This window comes from Bidens hawaiensis, unplaced genomic scaffold, assembly GCF_021521415.1.
Source record: "Bidens hawaiensis isolate Kalapana, Puna unplaced genomic scaffold, B.hawaiensis_p1.1 tig00063692_1, whole genome shotgun sequence".
In the NCBI taxonomy this organism is placed as follows: domain Eukaryota; kingdom Viridiplantae; phylum Streptophyta; class Magnoliopsida; order Asterales; family Asteraceae; genus Bidens; species Bidens hawaiensis.
The window spans coordinates 36348-57404 of record NW_027501388.1 but is presented as its reverse complement, the minus strand read 5'-3'; the positions used below and the strand labels follow the sequence as shown (position 1 = coordinate 57404).

The 21057-nt window shown below is 33.7% G+C and overlaps 1 pseudogene; it reads right to left on the bottom strand.

The window, feature by feature from the left end:
• Nucleotides 1-382: 382 nt before the first annotated feature.
• Nucleotides 383-4829, bottom strand: LOC143604014 (protein FAR1-RELATED SEQUENCE 5-like; annotated as a pseudogene).
• Between the last annotated feature and the right edge of the window lie 16228 nt (nucleotides 4830-21057).

The window sequence follows — 21057 nt, the reverse complement described above, 5'->3', positions numbered from 1 at the left end:
GATAAAATTGAAAAAAACGAATCTGTAGAAAATAAGGGTTTAAGTGTTACCTTTATATAATGAAAAAATAAAGGAGGTTAGATGAAGATGTTATGTGCTATAAATATGGTTGTTAAGTCCAATGGTCAAATAGTTGTTAAGTCCATTGGGATAATACACTGATTTTATTAACAAAAAAATGTAACAAAAAAGTAAGTTGAAGCAAATACTGAACACAAAATAATAGTAACATTAGATGACTTGTAATGTCATACATGATCATAGGGAATTAAAAAAGAGCATGCTGGAAAAATAACAACAAAAATACGAATCAGAAAACTAACATGCCTTCCTATGAAATTTATTTATTCAGTCCACAATTCTTGTTGCATCCCAACTGGCTTCAAGAAACTATCACATCATCACTTGTTTCAGGGTCGGCCAAAGAATTTTTCTTCTTCTTCTTGGGATTTAAAGGGTAATTACGAGAATCATGATAAACATATTCACCGCAAGTATGACATAACCAAGCGACTTTACTTGCCTTCTCGACATTTTTCTTCGTCTCACCCACCACTCGACGAACCTTGCCACATCCTTTAGTCCGAACAGCAGCTGGATTCTCAATAAAATCATTACCTTCATTCACATTGCCAATAATTTCTTCAAACACAGTTTCATTGTCATCTACAGCATCCACATTTTTAAAACTTTTTTCGCTGAACACATATTTTAATTCTTTAATCTTCATAGCAAAAGAGTTAATACCTTCAGAATCAACCCTCAACATGTCAACACATTGACTAACCATTTCCAAAATCTCAAAACTTAAAATACTTTGAGGGTTTGAATCCACACTATAACGAGTTGAAAGTGAGAAAACACTTTTAGGTAGAACATCCCATTTCCACCTATGACTTACGTACTTCAAAGGGATCTTGTCAAATTTTTTAATTCTATAAACACAAAAAACATGGCGGCATAAAAACCCAATACGAGTGAATCCCATGCAAGAACAAGACGCAGAGTTGTCAGCAGGATCAAACTTAACCTGTAGGTTAAAAACAGAATGTATGATTATATCATATGTTAACATGAATTTAACTGATAACATATGTTTTGTGTTAACTAGTAACATACGTTAACAATATAACATATGTTAATGTGTTAACACATGTTAACATACCATAAAAACGTTGGTAATATCCTTCCTTTTGTCCAAGTGTGTCACAGAATATAAAACATAAGCATCAACGGATTCAGTATTTGTGACGTAACAACAATACTTTCCTTTCATTATCTCCTTTCTAACTTTATTAAAAACAGTTTGAGCGTACAACTCAAATGCATGTTTTTCTATTTCTTCACCAGTAGAACTTTTAAATGAAGTAGATGAAGTATTGTACTCAAAACAGCTTTGAGAATAACGTTGACTGTCAAGTCTAGACTCCATACACAACATGAATTGCACAAGCGTATTAGCGCTAGTTGAGTTGACTTTAAATGTTGCTTTAGAGCTTTCACAACGAGATGTAGTCTTCATTAAACAACAAAACGGGATATCACGAAAATAAGCAGGAACCCAACGATCTCAGATATCAAACATATCATTCTACCACTCGTTGTCTTGTAAACCGAACTTCTCAATAAGATAATGCCATCTGGACTCAAATGTATCAGGGGTGATAAACAAATTCCAAACCAAACAATGAATCCTCGAATGAATGTTAGTATTTTCAGTAACATCACCAGATACCTAATTTAAAAGATAAAAAAAATTATCTAAAAACATAACACAGATATAAAAAAAATAATAAAACCTAAGATCATAACCTTGGTCGGCAACTTCTTCATTATGTGCCACATACAAAGCCTATGACGCGACTCAGAAAATACTTGAACTATTGTTGCCGCATAGAAGGATCCTGGTCACCTAAAACTAACTTGGGTTGCTCACCATGACAATTAAGGAAGGATTGAAGCAACCATTTGTAAGAGTCGATGGTCTCACTACCAATCAAGGCAGCTCCACAAGTAACACATTTTTTGTGATGATCTACATCAGTAAAAGGAACAAATATCATTTTGTACTTGGAAAAGTAAAATATTAAAATGAACATTATAAAAATATGTTATAATATAACTAGGGTATAGTATACATGGGGATAAATAAAAAACGTAACGTGGAATCAAACAACTGACCTATTAGTCTTATATGTGGCATCAAAAGCCAAAACATGACCAAAAGCTTTGTAATTTTACTTGGATATCTCATCGGCCCAAAAGATAGACCTTAACTTGCCATTTTCAACTATAAAATCAAAAAAGAATTCGGGACAACCCTCATAACGATCTTTCAACCGGTCAATAACTAACTGGGAATCTCTATCACCTATGAAAATCCTCCTTCCATTGTAAAAGTTCTTGAAATCAATAGGAGTACCTTTAACGTTATGATGACCGCCCTTTATTGAGACAAGTAAACGATGAGCAACAGTAGGACCAATTCTATTTAAACTCATTTGGTGGATAAATTTTTTGGTTGAAAATGAAAGCTTTCTAGATATCTTAGTCAAGTCACGGTTAAAAGTGTCAACCAGAGAATGATTGTAGTCTTCTACAAACTTTAAGACAATAAACTTAGATGTGTCACGACAAAATGAAACACCTAGGTGAGCCTTGCAATCAGTTATGGTGAATGTCTTTTGCCTAACATACATTGAGGGTTCAGACATGGAATCAAATGAATGTTTACTTTGGGGGGTACCTCACTTGTTACACCTCAAATACTTGTGTGTAACGACACCTTTCCATTTCTTATTTTGACCTTGGCGGATTGAAAAACCAGATTCTTCGGCATATTTATAATACATGGTAACAACATCTTCCAAGGAATTAAAAACAGTGCCTACTATATGTTTTAAATTAATATTAATCTTTGGATGCCAAAAATTCGTACCATTAGGAGAATAATAAACATAATACTAATAATAAACATAATACGCATCCTCCTCTTGAATAATTGTTGGTTCTATGGAAATAGGTAATACAACATCTGGTTGGCCTAAGGATGTTTCGTTGGTAAAGACATTCTCTAGATAAAGTAAAAAAACCATTTAAATACAGTAGACAAATATAATTTAAAAGTAGCGTGAGGAAATACATTAAAAAAAAGGACTTTAACTTGTTAAAGCATTAAAACAAAACCATATATAAACAAATGGAGTATTTATAAATAATAAAAACCGGACATAACATGGATATGAGTTAATGAATACTACCTTGTCTGGTGGAAGTAATAAGTTGTTCAGAAAAGTATTTGAAGTAGACTCATCAAAAGGGATGTTTTAAACTTGTCTAGTAGGAGTAATTAATGTGATATCATCACGAGAATTACTATAGCAGGATGAAAATTCATTCATCATAAACGTAAGGTGGGTGAAGGAGGGTAGATAAGAGTTAATGATGAGTGTTGAGTTAAATTGTGTTTATAAAATAAGGAGTAAAACAAATATAGGAGGGAAGTATGACAAGACATTCTATGACATATGAAAAGACAAATACAAAAAAAGATCTTTCAAAATCAATAAAATAATTTAAAATATATGGGGTTCACGACATAGGGAACAAGTGAGAAACTAGTACAACCAATAGCACACCTAGTTAAAAGAAACTAAGTAGTTAGATGAGTCTCATGGTTTAGTTTCAAGAGGTTCAACCAAAAAAATAAATTAACACTAGTTAATGAGTCACCTATACCACCTACCTTAAAAAATCAACTATTTAGGACTATGGCCTGGGGCTGGGGTTCAAAAGGTTATCCATCATACTATTAGTTAAACTAGTGGATGAGAAGGAATTTTATAAAAAGACAACTAACATACAACTGATATTATAAAAAATAGAAAAAAAATAAACCTAAAAAACAACTAATAATAACAAACAAATACACAGTACTATGGGTTTTGCTCATAAGCTGATAACATTAGTCTCAGCCCAAGTTTCAACTTCATAAAGCATGGCGAACAAATAATTAAAAAAAACAAACTAACAAAAAAAATTGATAATGACATTTGTTAAGAGCATACTACTATAACATATGTTAACATATAATGAACATATCTTATCATAAAAAGGACATATGTTAAATTCCCCAACAACATACATAGGTTAACATTTTACAACAAATGAGGAGCAAACCATAAAAATATGACAACATAAAGGGAAATATAGTAAATTAAAAATAAAAATAAAAACAAAAAAAGATCTAGATTACATAAATAAAAAAAGAGTTCAACATTACAACTACAAATACAAAATTAAAATTAAAGTAAAAGAAAAAACATAACAAACTAAAAAAATTAGGGTGATACATCAGGAATGTAATCACCCTATTGGTTATAACGAACTGGACTTAGTCGAGCCCACTGCCACAACAAGCATTCCTCACCCACCAAACTTGGATATGGGTGGTCACCATCACAAAAAACGCAAAAACCAAAATATTTACCAACAGGAGGAATCTCATTTGCTATTGTTAAGTCTTTAGTGGCCGAAGGAGAAATAGTTTTAACCTCAGATGTAAATTGATGAGAAACATGAGAAGCATCCGGATAGGGGAACGACTCAGATGTATGATTAACATGTTGAACAACTGGAACAACATCAACAGACACAGAAAAGTCAAGTCTTGGATTAACATGTTCAACAACTGGAACAACATCAGCAGACACAGAAAGATCAACGCTTGAAGATTGAATATCAGAAGAAACGTATGGTGTTACTTGATGTTGTTTCTTTGACGGAGAAAACCCTAAAAAATCTAACACTCGCTTAGCTTTGGAAGACATGATTGAATAATTGTAAAACTGGGAAGAGAAAATGAAAATATGAAGATAAAGAGAGAAGATCAGAACATTTGAACAATAAAGTGATGATTTGACATGATATAATAAGAATAGCCGGGAAAAGGATTAAAGAAGCTAAAAAGACTAAACTACCCTTCTAATTAGACAAGTATTAAATATATAAATTGAACACATGGCAAAACCACAACCACATACTTGAGTTTCCAGGGTTTTCACTACTGGAGGAGGTTTTCTTCTTATACTTTCCTTCTATATATATATATATATATATATATATATATATATATGATCAGGATCATGAAAGAACTTTTTTGAAATTGAAAACTATGATAACCATTTTGGATCACAAAAAACCCAAAAATAAAAAAAATTCATAAAATAAAAAAACCAAAAAAATCAAAAAAAAAATAAAAAACCAAATTTCTTATTTTATCATCTCGGTTTCATAAAAAAACTCGGTTTAGCTAAATTATATACACATATGTATAATATATACATATATGTACATTTACATGTTTTTTGTACACATGTGTATAATTTAAGATAAATGATACTATACATATGTGTATATTACGTAACTAAAGATTATATAAAATTATACATATGTGTATAATACGACGCTATTTTTATTTTTTTTTATTTTCTTTAATTTTTTTAATGAAACCGGAATGAAATATAAGAATTTTGGTTTTTTTACTTTTTTAAAATTTTTATTATTTTTTGTTTTATGATTTTTTTTAAATATTTTTTTAAAGGTGTTTTTAGTGGTACAAAATGGTTCTCAAAGTTCTCAATTTGCAAAGTGTTCTCTTAGGATACTTACCCTATATATATATATATATATATATATATATATATATATATATTTCATTCCGGTTTCATTAAAAAAAATTTGAAAAATTAAAAAAAATTTAAAAAAATAAAAAAAATGTATTATACACATATAGATAATTTTATATAATCTTTAGTTACGTAATATACACATATGTACAGTATCATTTATCTTAAATTATACACATGTGTATAAAAAACATGTAAATGTACATATATGTATATATTATACATATGTGTATATAATTTAGCTAAACCAAGTTTTTTTTATGAAACCGAGATGATAAAATAAGAATTTTGGTTTTTTTACTTTTTTGATTTTTGTGTTTTTTTTATTTTATGATTTTTATTATTTTTGGGTTTTTGTGGTCCAAAATGGTTCTCATAGTTCTCAATTTCAAAAAAGTTCTCTCATGATCCTAATTATATATATATATAGAAGGAAAGTATAAGAAGGAAACCTTCTCCAGTAGTGAAAACCCTGGAAACTCAAGTATGTGGTTGTGGTTTTGCCATGTGTACATATACATATATATATATAATATATATATATATATATATATATATATATATATATATATATATATATATCGAATCAATCGGTGCCTTCTGGTTGATGAAGCGAAGCGATTGTTGGAGGGAAACCGTCAGTGGTATCTACACTTGCCGAAAATCGTCAATTGTGGCGTGGCATTGAAATGGAAACCGTCAAATGTGAAGGGGCAGACAGTTTAGTTAAAAACAAAACAATGTGGCTTTTAAGTATTAGTTAAAAATTGCATTTATGACTTTATAGCTAGTTTAGAACTCTCATAGGGTTTTAGAGCTAGTTGAACTACCCTAGGCCGAGTTTGACCTCGCAAAGAAAGCTAGACCATACCATGATTAGACTAGAAGTCGCATAAGGTCTAAATGCGCAAAAACGGGTTATGCGTGAACCGAAACCTTTGAAAAATCTAGATCACGCAAGAAAGGAAAATTGTGTGAAACCCCTTCTCACATGATCCCTCTTTTGTGAAAAACCTGGTCATGTAAAAGGGGTCAACCTGTGTGATCCTTTTTTGGCGAAACACCAAGTCATGCGAGAAACCAGGTCATGCATAAGACCATAAGTGGTCCATGTGGCAGCATCAACTTTTGGCAAGCCCAATGATATTTATTATTAATATTTTTAGTTCTGGTATAATAATGAACGTAACTGAAACCGACCCAGTTTGCGTTGACTTTCCGCTATAACTACTATAACAACTCGGGTTTTCACATTACATATTAAATACCAATACCCGACCTATTTTCATTTTCGGGTAATTTTTTTAATCAATAACACATCGCCTCTATCGAGTTAATATTATTTTATTATTATTATATTTAATTAATTTCAAATATAACTTTGGTTTATATACATATTGTACACTAAATTTAAGTTTTAACTGTTAATGCATCCACACTTGAACGTGGAGGACTGATTTGCAAAATCTGGAAAATTTAGTTATTGCAAGACCCAAACCCGTTTACCCTGAACTAGACCCGTATCCAGTTGATAAACCCATACCCTTTACTTTCTTACACCTTAATCCTCGTCCTAAACATGGAATTGATTGTTGTAAATCGTATATATGGTTATAACGAACTCACCGACGTTGTTAATTAAGAAACAAGATCAATCTTGATACGTATTGCTAGTTTAAATGAACCGTCTATGTCGTTTTTGGGTTTATACCTTTAGAGATCATCATTGCAGCGCCAATCCAACCCCTAGGATTAATTTGATTGAATCAAACTGAAAGTACCATGTTCATCGCCTACCTTCGCCGGCCATGTTTGTTCTAAATTAACCACCGTCTGATTCTCTTTAAGGTAACTCAGTTAAACTCGTCGTCATACTAGGATCAATAGCCCTATGCTCAATCGGCCAAACATTTAACGTATTGGCCGACTGGGATTTCTAGGGTTCATAAGATATATGGTTCTTTCTCTGTCTGCATATGTATTTTAGTTTCAGAATTTTTACCAATTGATCACTATAGATCAGTTGGTTTGGCTGAGTGTTGTTAATCCGGGTTTCGGCCTCTGTTCAGGTTCGAACCCCTTTGGGTTGTTGTCTTCAGCTATTTTTTTTTAAAAGTTGATCTAATTATTTTAATTGTTATAAAACATTTATAATTAATAATAAATACAAGATAATCATTATTTTATTAAACCAACATCATTAGGTTACATCTTTTGTCAAAAGCTCGTTAAAAGCTTTCGTTTACGTGTATGTATATATAAATATATATAAACGTATGTATGTATTATAAGTATTTTTAAATAATAATAAATCATCATTACTTTATTAAAACCCGACACCAATATTAATGTTTCTCGTCGTTGAATGTTTTCACAAATTACTTATATTTATTATATATATATATATATATTATGTGTATTGTTCTTTAAACAAAAATATAATAAATGTATTAACTATATTTTTACCATTGGGTTTTATTAAAGATTTTAAAATATGTATTTATAATTAATTATTAAACGTTTATTATTGTTATAGTATATCGCGATTCCTATTTATTTAAACTAATAATTCATAAATTCGACTATATGATAAACAAACGATTCTCTTAATTAAATGATGACTAATAATATTGTTTTCATAATAACAAATAATCCGTAGAGATCAACCGTTCAATCAATAACAATTCTAATCACAAACCTAACTCAAACCCTATCGAAATCTTAATTTATTAAATCATGTTATACCTTTATAATTAATCTTATTACCATTAATAACTAGGAACTCTTATCAGCGCATCCCGAAAAGCTCGGTCTCATTTAACTTGTTTTCTATCAATTGATCTACTTTATCAGGTGAGTATTTCATTTCCCTTCTTTTACTTATTTTTAACTTTTTTGGGGACATATGCGTTCGTGGATATTTTCTATAATATAGTATTCAAACACAACTGTTTATCCTTGTGTGTTTATCAGTCTGCCTAACTTGCTATTTGCTTACTTGCTTTATTTGAACGCTATTTGCTTACTTCGGCAACCGATGTCCATTTTTATGGCACGGTTTAGCCCTTGCTTGGTAACCAATGTCCATTTATATGGATTGGTTGAGCCCTTTCTTTATGGTTTGTTTGATTGTTATGTGCTATGGCTTAACTGTATATCTCACAGGAACAGTTTGCACTTTTACTTATTATTATTATAGTGTCTTAAATCTGGTGTTATACTCACTCAACCTTGTGTTGACAAATCTACTTTATTTTCAACGCATATGCAGGTCATCGTGTAATGTGAAGTAGTTGAAGTTGGAAGATCACTTAAGGAATAATATTAGAGAAATTTAATGAGACAATTGTTTATGGTTTTTGTTTGTTTAATGTACTACTTGTTTTCGTTTAGTTATTGTATTGAATATTTGTTTTATTTGAATTTATTAAATAGATATTGAAATTTATAATATTTCACGATAGTACCTCGAGAGCTGTAGCAATCAGTTAACGCCCCGGCATTTCGGCCGTAGGTGCGGTGTGACAGATTGGTATCAAAGTCGAAGGTTTAAGATAGGTCGTTAGTGGTGCTTTAGTAACATGCTTAGGAGCCCCATACGTGCTTATTTGTTTACCTGTTGTGTTCTATTTGATTGGTTACAGCTTAAGTAATTACTTGCTAGATTAAGTACTTATTTAATTGTTTAAATAGTTATTGTTTATTATTATATTGTTAAGCACGCACACACAACTCCGAGGCTATGCCTCAACCTTCAAAGAAAATTTTTCTTAAATATTTTAAATCAAAGTAGATTGCCTTTTTGTTTATGGGAAATTCCTTAAGAATTTCCTACTTTTGTTTTTACTCCATCTTAATGCTAGGTAGCATGACAAGTTCCTCTCGGCCAAAGAGGAAAACAATTGTCATACGACCGACACCTTAGGTTGATTTTAAACCGAAGTCACGGTGGTTCGTGACTAAATTCGGTAAATTTTGATTATCGTGTTTTGTTATTTAATTTGGTTAGTTGGGTGAAAAATCCATGATATCCATGGGCACTCCTACTATCCCTTCCTCATTTTGTTTTGAATGTTATTTTTGTTGGAGTTAATCATACGTGGTGGTTCACAGGATGCTCCAACTACTCATATTTTTATTTCGTTAGTTCGTTATTTAGTTTGGTCGGTTAAAACGCCATGTAACGCTCATCGGGCCGACAAACTTTATTGTATTGTTAATTCGTTAATTATTTGGGACAGTTATATGCCATGTAACGCCCATGGGTCATCCAACTCCATTTCTTTGTTTGCTAGTTTGGTTGGGCCATTCAAATTGCCATGGAAAGCTCATGGGAGGCCAACATTCGCATATATATTTTGTTTGTTTATTGTAAAGTTAACTTAATCAAATAAAAATCTAAATTTTAAAATGACCTTATCTCCTCATCTAATTATCACGCATTGATCATTTTAACTGCATTACTCATGAGTATTTACGCTATGTACTCTTATCTTATAATATTTTAACTTTAATCCTCATTATATGACGCAAATTCCCCGTTTCTTAAAAGCAAAGCTATTTAAGACAATTAAACTTCTAATATTTAATTTATTTCCGCAACTTACCCTTCATCTTATGAATCTTTATTTTTGGTCCTTATAAAATGTCTCACTTAAGAACCCACTGTCGTCCTCGACATCAATCGTCTGTTTGTCATAACCACCGTGTGTATAGCCAATGAGTTAATTGTTGCAACCTCTAAAATATAAACTCAAATTCAAAACATTAATACATCCATTTCAAACTTGTTCATTAACTTCCTTGATTGAAATTTTAATTCATTTACCCCTACTCACTCTCTCAACAACAACAACGACAACAAAAAATGCAAGTCTAATCATAAAAACTATGTTGTTAATCAAATCAATCATCAACCTCGACAAAAATCAAAGTATCCCGAGCAAGAAACTCCCCATCGGTATTCACTCGTTATGCCCCACTGGTAACTTTCATCATTCGACTCTATCCTCATTTCGTATTTGCGCCCAATGCAACCGTTTCGATCGTCCTTGCATATAGTTGCTCTACACCGCCTAATGCACAAGTCATCCCGCAGCAGCCTACCCCTCATGCTCAACCTGATGCCCCTACTACTCGTGCTTGATACCATACAGGAGACCAAAATCCTCTCAGCGATATTTTCCCCCAGATTATCCAAACTAATCAAGTTCAAGCCATAGTTACACCCGATTACACTACCCATCAAGTCCAAACCTATCAATCCCACGTCCTTCAAGCTCTTCTCATCAGACAATATCATTCATACATAACCCAAACTTATCAGATTCCGCACCCGCGAGCTCAAGTTTACCCAGCCTACTCTTCTAACCAATCAACACTCTTGCAAATCATTCAAGCTCTAGTTATCCACGTGATGCCAGATCATTCTACCTCGATTGCTCAAACTCTTATGGATCAAATCATTCAAGATACTCAAGTTGTTCCAAGTCATGTGCAACTACAGATTTAATCTATTAGAAGACTTGTCGCTCGTCGTATTCTCTCTTACTTGAATTTGACTTTCCTGCCTTGTATCGACTATTTAATAAATTTTGAATTATTGAAGTACTAACTAAGATTTTCTATTGTTATGCCCCTCGAGTAAAGTTTAAAATTATCTAAGGGTGGTTTTATAAAATTCCATATTTTAAATAACCAAACTATAAACTTTTGCCTATTTATAGATGTCTCACTTATAACTCTTTTCCCTAAAAAGATTTTTATTTAAATTATATTTTCAAACGTTTTTTATAAATCCACACGATGAGATGAATCATGCGGACCATCCGACGATCTATATAATTATGGTCCAGAACATAATTATCGAAGTCCTCGCATGGAAATAATGATTCGTAAGATTGTGTGTCATAATATAGAATTGAAGTTAGTTGGGATACGGTACAAATGTAAAGAATGATAAGGACATTGTGGATACGCCGCTGGTACATCCTATATATAAGTGTCCATATCGGATTTGCATTTGGAGCTTTGTTTTAACCGGTCAAAGTTATGTGCTATGATAAATTTTAAAATTTTCTTTTCCTCAAAATTTAATTGTTTTGTTAAAATATCCTTTAATTTCGGGACAAAATTTCTTAAAGTAGTGGAGACTATAACAACTCGGGTTTTCACATTATATATTAAATACCAATACCCGACCTATTTTCATTTCGGGAAAAAAAAAATTTAATCAATAACACGTCGCCTCTATCGAGTTAATATTATTTTATTATTATTATATTTAATTAATTTCAAATATAACTTTGGTTTATATACATATTGTACACTAAACTTAAGTTTTAACTGTTAATGCATCCACACTTGAACTTGGAGGACTAATTTGAAAAATATGGAAATTTTATTTATTACAAGACCCAAACCCGTTTACCCTGAACTAGACCTGTATCCAGTTGATAAACCCATACCCGTTTACTTTCTTGCACCCTAATCCTCGTCCTAAACATGGAATTGATTGTTGTAAATCATATATATGGTTATAACGAACTCACCGACGTTGTTAATTAAGAAACAAGATCAATCTTGATACGTATTTCTAGTTTAAATGAACCGTCTATATCGTTTTTGGGTTTATACCTTTAGAGATCATCATTGCAGCGCCAATCCAACCCCTAGGTTTAATTTGATTGAATCAAACTGAAAGTACCATGTTCATCGCCTACCTTCGCCGGCCATGTTTGTTCTAAATTAACCACCGTCTGATTCTCTTTAAGGTAATTGAGTTATATGGTTAAACTCGTCGTCATACTAGGATCAATAGCCCTATGCTCAATCGGCCAAACATTTAACGTATTGGCCGATTGGGATTTCTAGGGTTCATAAGATATATAGTTCTTTCTCTGTCTGCATATGTATTTTAGTTTCTGAATTTTTACCAACTAATCACCATAGATCAGTTGGTTTGGCTGAGTGTTGTTAATCTGGGTGTCGGCTACTGTGTAGGTTCAAACCCCTTTGGGCTGTTGTGTTCAACTTTTTTTAAAAAGCTGATCTAATTATTTTAATTGTTATAAAACATTTATAATTAATAAGAAATACAAGATAATCATTATTTTACTAAACCAACATCATTAGGTTACGTCTTTTGTCAAAAGTTCGTTAAAAGCTTTCGTTTATGTGTATGTATTATAAGTATTTTTAAATAATAATAAATCATCATTACTTTATTAAAACCCGACACCAATATTATTGTTTCTCGTTGTTGAATGTTTTCACAAATTACTTATATTTATTTAATATATATATATATATATATATATATATATATATATATATATATATATATATATATATATATATATATATATATATATATATATATAAAAATATGTTGTAAGACCCTAACCCATTTATAACATTTTTAGGCGTAAACATACACTCGTTAGGACTTAAAAACCATGTCTAATTAAAACTTTTGCGGATGACGTGATAACATGACACGGCATACATAACTAGTAATGGAAATTTTACAAATTCAATATTTATATGATACGAAGAATATATTAGACTGTCTTCTAAAATGAATTATTATAGCGAAAGCTTGTTTGGTACGGTTGTGTTCAGTTCTTCGACAGCTTGACCATCAATCCATGTCCTTCAATTAAGTTATAACCTGTCATGGAAATTCACCATAAGATTTAGTCATACATACTTTACATCTACTTGTAATAAACACAAGTATACATAACTCATTCATTAATATTTCCCTATAATTGTCTTTATACAATTTTTCTTCTTAAACATTAAAAGGGTCTAAATGTTCTCACTTAGTATTATCCCCATTTTGTCCTTCTTTTATATTTGTCATTTTAGTATTTGCAATCAAAAAATTAGGATTTTCACGTTCATGCACAAAATCTTAGCCTCTACGACCCCATAAGTCGTTTATACAACAGTTTACTTATTCGGGATTAATTGAACGAGTTAAACGGCTTAAAATTACAAATTAAACCAACGAGCACGAAATCAATAATTGTACACTGGCACCAGCAGCCCATTTACACCCATTTCCCGTTTCCATGTAATCCCGTTACCCATTTTCCACTACAACCATATTGTAGCCGGTAACTCCATGGTTCGTAAATCTAATCTTCACGACCCCGTTATTCATTATTAAGTTAGTGTCTAAACTAACCTTGTCGTTTGACTCTTTATGCCTTGGATGACCCGTTAATATCAAATGCACCCATATATATCTTAATCTTACAACGGGTTATTACCAAAATAGTGATTTAACACCAATTTACCCATAGTACCCCTTTATGACTTGGTCTATAAACCACACCCGATAACCATTAAAATCCCTGTCCCATATACTAGGATTATTAGTTTGCAATTCTCATTTGACCCATTTGGGCCATTTTAAACCAAGTCTCTAACATTAAAGATTACAACCCAATCCCGGGTTGTACCTTAATACCCTCAAACTACCCTTCTTGAGTTTTCTTAACATTCCATTCTTTTGTTAGTCATTTAAGTAATATTACAATTTGACAAGAAACTTTAGCTTATAATTTGAAGTGAACGAAATCACTTACCTTTCTTTGCTAACTAGAACTCTCATGCACTTCATTAGCTTGTTTGACCCGTTTCATCCAAGCCTCCACCTAGCTTGACAATATCAAACTTTTTCCACAAGATTGTCGGGTTAGTCGTTATATAACATGACCACATAATCCTATGGACTCATACATACCAATTTATCAAAGCACTAGTTTTTTGGTTAGTTTCACTTTTAAAAGTCAAACTGCTCATAGGTATGTGTATTCTTCAATCATTACATACAATGGTGTAAATACTCATACAAACCATTTGCAAGTCCTTAGACACTTTAAGCACGTCACGTGAAGTTTATTTAGTTCTCCACAATCAATGCATCATGCTTAATTCAAGTATATTCAATCTTATGTGTTTTCTCGATTACTAATATCTTTATTAATGTGCAACGATTTCCTATATCGCTACTGTAATCAGCCATTTTGGCCCATGTAACATCCGAACTGGTTCAACATGTTCAAAGATTGATCGTAGGGGACTCAAATACCTTTTCAAGAATATAAAGAACACCCTCTAAATATTTTTCTATGATTTTATATGATTTTTACAAAATCAGGACAGAAGCATAAATATTCCCAGTCAGCATGTTTTATATCCTGACTGGTCACTTTGGTGTACTGTTTTGGACAACTTCTGATCCTATTTAGACTTTCATGATCAAATATGAATTGAAATAGACACATAGAACTTTACAACGATATAAGGCCCGTCCTCTAACTCTTAACGACGAGTGAGATATGCGCTCTGCAAATTAACTATTTAAATCTGTCAAAAGTGATGGATTTCATACTACATTGCACAATTCAAGTTTAATGTGAGCATTTCATCAAACACTTGGTGTGCGGTCAATAACATAGCCTTAAACATCTGTAGAGGTAGGGTACCAAAAAGACCCAAATACCTTAAGTACTACCCGCGGGTCAACAGGAAGCCTCCTTCAAGCCACCCGCGGGACATATGGATCACCCGCTTAACCGCCTAAGGAAGAAAAACCCATATGACGTATGCAGAAGCATCCCGGCACCCTCAGAAGTCATCCGCAAGACGGAGTATTCATCCGCATAAATGACCAAGAGGTAATGCCCCAGGACAACTGTCATTTGCTAATTACTTTCTAGAAGATTTACCAAGATGCTTTCTTGGGCAATACGTGATCTCTCGGCTAATGAATAGAGGACACCTGGCAAGGCCGTTATAACCGTGCATATGGCCAGGGTTATCTACCATCCTATCTCATAAGGACACGCGTCTAGGTTGTTATACATGCACATGAAACGTATAGCTGAACCTATCATTTGAATACACGTGTCCAGGTGGTTACGAGAGTATCTTCTAAAAAGGACAGCTGGCCCAATCACTTTCCCACACCCTTCGGCTATAAATACCCTCTTAATCTTCATGAGGTATTCATTCACTCCCACTGTACTTACTCTATATACTTAAGTACTTTATCTTCGTCAGGATTGTACTTATTGTCACACCAGAGGGTAGTTACGGGAAGACCCCCCCCCCTCTTGTCCTTCCCGTAACGAGCTCACAGTGTCTGTTTTGCAGGTTCCTGTCACTGGACTTCAGGGAATTGGGCTTGTATCGTACTGGTTGTTATCCATATCCTACCCTGTAGACTCATCGGATCTAGGACCCGTCAAAGGGAGTGGATCTGTGTTTCTTCATGGGCGCCATCCGTGGGACTCGAACCCACAGACCATGTTCCTCATCCAAATTCTAAACTTAAATTACCTTGTTTCTCATCCAAATTCTATTATTCAACATCAAGTTTAAACACACACAATTTCATTTAGTCTAGCAATAATCTTAACATTTAAAGCTAGACTAACACATATACATGCTCAATTTCATGTTACTCAACATAGCTAGTTTTCTCCCAATCTTAAGGTTATTTACAATTGAAGATATTTGAACATACCATATGTTCACCAAGTTGAGATGAGCACAACCTTACTCACGTGCACAGTTTTATCACCCAATTTGCCTTTCAATTTGAGGAATTTGAAGAACAAGGGTTTCTCCTCTTGTTCTTCTCCTTCTCCTGATGATCGATGCACACAAGCACACACCCAGTGTGTGTTTTAATTTATTTTCCCTTTAAGGTTTCTACTTTCTAACTTGACAACTTCAACCCCTCATGATGAATAAGTTATCTAGTTTAATACTTTTTGAAATATATAAACATTTCACCATTATTAACTTAAGTACTAACTAGGATGAATATTATCCTAGTTACGTGTTTCAAACTTTGCATGTTTCATACTCGACTCGATTAATATTTTGGGGTGTTACATATGTGTAGGACCGAATCCGGGTAGGAACCGGCCCCAACCCGCTGGAATGAAATGGGAACCCAGTGGAACCGGGTATGGTAGGAACCGGGCCCGGGTTTTACGTAAAAACCGGGTACACCAGTTTTTTAAATTAAAAAAAAACTAACCGTTAGGAACCGGTTCCAACGGCTATATAGTCGTTTTTGAACCGTTGGAACCGGTTTTTAACCATATACACCTTACACACATACTATAAATAGCATGGTGGTGTGTAGAAGTTGTTAAACCACTTTCAAAACTCTAAAACACACTTTAAATCACAATTAAGCTTAAACCGGCAATCAATGGCAACTAACGACGATGTTGTTGTGGTCATCGACACCCCATGATGCCCCAAGGTTTGGGTTCATTATGATTTGTGTGTCATGACCGACTCACAACAGATGGCCCGGTGCAAGTACTGTTCGAAGTTTCTGAAAGCGGGGTCGAACTCCACCTTACGCTAGCATACCAATAAGTATTATCGTGAGAAAAAAAGTTTGAATGCCAAGAAAGCGGAAGCGGAGAGTCGTCCGGCTCTACAACTCAAGTACCTACCGCCGCTGGTAACAACTCTTAATCGTTGTAGAACGCCGGATTAAAACGACGGACCTTCTTTTTTATTTTAACTTGTTATGTTTAAGTATCGTCATGTTTTAATAATTATTGTAATATGTGTTGTTTTTTATAATAAAATGTTCGTCGTTATTGTAATCAATTGAAAAGGTAACAAAAAATAAAACATGACTAATAAGAAATAAAACATTACTAGTAATAAACAAAGCAAAACTAGTTAATAAACAAAGCAAAACTAAATATTACTTGAAATTTGATCGTGTTACAAATTATTTTACTAAAACAAATAAAAAGTACAAGTCTTCTTAGTCTTAATTCTCATCTTCTTCACCACCCGAATTACCGGAAGAAATCCCTTCCTCCACTTCCTCATCATGAATAGGACGCTCTATTGGTATTTCGTCTTCAAAGTTTGCCTTGTGTTGTATACGATCCACCGCAATCAAATGATCCTTTAGGCAAATGCAAACCTCTAGCGACTCGGGAGTTAGTTTTGTTCTTCGTATTCATAATACCCTCCCACTAAGAGAAAAAACCGAATCAGAAGCAACCTTTGAGGCTTGTACGCCAAGCAAGTCACGAGCCATGGCGGGTAGAATAGGAAATTCATTTTGTTTTCCTTTCCCCAAGCCAAATATCAATGTTGCGAATTTCATCGACCGTTGCGCCCTCAACATAGTTGCTCCACTATATCGACCAAGTTCACTAGTTAGTGTTTTTCCTTTTTGCCTCTTAACGGCCGATTCACGAACCACATTCATCAAATTTATAAGTTTGTCCTTGCACGACTTACTCTTCGTTGTTTGCCTCACAAAAGACAACCATGCGCTTGGACCATAAAGTTGAAAATAATGGTCATAAAGGTCTTGAAGGTTTTTGTTAAACTTGTCATTCGCTTCCGTCGAAACTTCGGGTCGATCTCATGCATACCGTGTTGTCAAATATTTTCTCGATCAATGTCTTAACCCCGTTAACATTTCAATAGGGGTTTAAAGTGGCGGCACAAGTAAACACCGGCGGTATGTCTTCATAATATTTTAAGAACTTTTCCTTCATTACCGCAACAATATCCTTGAAGAGTTTGTTCTTCACCTCAAACTCTCTAAAATTCAAAGACATGTTGTACAATTTTGCAAAACCCAACAACTAGTAGGATAATAAACTCCCGATAACTTAGCTGTTGCGGTTTTGAACACATCAAGATACTCCAACAAATAGTCGACATTCACCCAAACACTTTCAGGAAGCATATCGGCCTCGCATCGATCAAAAAGATTATTATGAAAACTTTGTAAAGTTTGGCGTTGGGCAAAAACACACTTGAGCATATGACAAGTTGAGTTCCAATGGGTTGGAACGTCCCAATTCGGCCTCAAATATTTTCTTTCAACCGATTTGCAATAGTTCTTATATTCAAGATGTCTTCTTTTACCACTTTTGAAAACATCTTGTAGCATAAGTCTAAAGCAAGTCAAATCTTGACCCATGTTTTCATTGCCGAGACCTTGTTGAACAACCAAATTGATAATATGCGCAACACATCGAACATGAAAAAAATTCCCGTAACAATGTGGTGAATATTTTATGATAAATTTTTCGGCCCCCTTTGAATTGTTTGATGCGTTGTCAAACAAAATCGAAAATATTTTATTTTTCAAGTTGTAAGTCGTTATAACCTCATCAACCAATTCAAACAATTTTTTGGCGGTATGTGGGTACGGGAAATTTTCAAAAGCGATTGTGAGTTTCATCAATTGCCAAGACACCGGATCAACCCAATGAGCGGTGACACAAATGTATGATTCGGGTAACCCGTGTGGTGCCGACCAAACATCGCTAGTTAAACTCACCATCGATTCTAAAGTTTGAAAAAAGTCGATTAACTCTTTTTTTGCACACACCCACAATTTGATACAATGACGTCTTAGGGTGGTACGAATTACATGTGTGTATCGCGGTTGTAGAGTTTCTCGAATAAAGCCCGTCAACTCCGGGCCGTCAAAGTGGTTAAACGGCAAACCTCATTGAATAACGAACTTTTTCATTCTATCTTGAACCCGGTTCGTGTTGTAACGAAAGAGTGTACCATCTTTGCCCAATTCCACTTGGTCGGTTGCGTTAACTTGTTTCAAGGCCTTGCAAAATTTGTGTTCGATGTGCTTTTTTAAAGTCGAGTTCGAATCGTGCTTTAAAAAAGTTCCACAAAATTTGCAACGAGCCTTAGTATCACCATCGATATTGAGAACCAAGTCCCAATTCTTCCATACTTCTTTGTTTCGGTTATGGTCAAGGACCGCAATAATTTGTGGGTCATCTTCTACACGAACTGGGTCAATAAAAACGGATGGAGTAGCGTTCTTGTTTGCCTTGTTAGACTTTTTGGTGGTTGCCGTAGTATTTTTGAGTCGGATGGTCGGATTTGTTAAACAAGAAGTATTTTTTTTAGATTGTTTTTGACTTTAGCAAATGGTGATGAAACAATGGGGAAATAATCAATTTATATAAGGTTTTGGACAAGAAAAGCCGGTTCCAACGGCTAGTTTTTTAGCTGAATCAATTTAACGTAAAATACCCGGCAGAACCGGTTATTCCGGGTAGGTGCCGGAACCAGTTTGGAACAGGAACCGGGTAGGAACCGATTACTGAAATAATATATAGAACCGGGTAGGTATTTCGGGTATATAAATACCCAAACCGGGTTTTCGGTACACCGGGTATGGCCTGGAACCCAGGGGCGGGTCCAACTTATAACTAGGGTAGGCCGGTGCCCACCGTCCGGCTGCCGGAATGTCGTCGTTTGCAAGTACGTGTTTGTATATTATAACTCAACACCAGTCCGTGCCCACCGTCTGGCAACCATCCGTGCCCACCGTCTGGCAACCATCCGTGCCCACTGTTGGTTACCATCATCATCGGATTTTCAGGGAGACTTCAGTTGCGGTGGTCCGACAATGCTCTTGAAGAGTGTGAAGACAAAAAGAGAACGAAGAAGATGCAGACTCAAATGTTTTTCTTTTTTTTCTTCTTTTTTCTTTTATCAAACATGAATTGTACTTTTATAATATTATTTTAAATATTGTTTTTTCTTTTAAAGATGAACTCTCTACTTTTCTTGTATGTTTTACGTAACAATTGGATTATTTATTTTGATATATAATTTTAGTTTATAAAAAAATAATATTATTGTATGTAAAACATTACATGTGAAAAGTTCTTTTTGAAAATATAATTTGTGACCATTCTATCATTATTAAGTAAGTTCACAAAACACATATAAACAGAAAGTATATTATGAGTTTCGATTAAAAGTTTCTGATTCCGTCACCTAATGTTATAATAATGACTACAGAGCTTGGTGATGGTATATAATAATTAAAGAGATGGGTTCAAAAGAACTTAATTATTATATGTTTATAGTATATAAAATATAAAACTTGTTTCAACTTTCAAAGATAGTGTGTAAAAAACCAAATTTATCCACTCATGCGTCCCGAAAGTTCATTCCGCTTTATGCCTCTAAAATAGTTGGTCGGACCTGTTCTAATTGATCCAGCTCATTTTAACCCGATCCATTTTGTGCCCCCCGTAACAAAAATTCCTGGATCCGTCTCTGCTGGAACCGGTTCCGGGTCGGGTACACCGGTTCGGGTCCGAAAGCGGTTTTTTGTGCACGTCTATACCAGGGTAATACTGTTTTCTACATCGAAAGATTGTTTTTTTCAATTTTGTGTCGGTATATCATAGAGAACTTTTCCCATACCAACCAAGTACACATTAATGTTCAACTTCGTTTTGTTGATTTTACTGAGTTATTTTTCTTGATTATGTTCCATTGCCCTGGTTTTTTCATTCACATT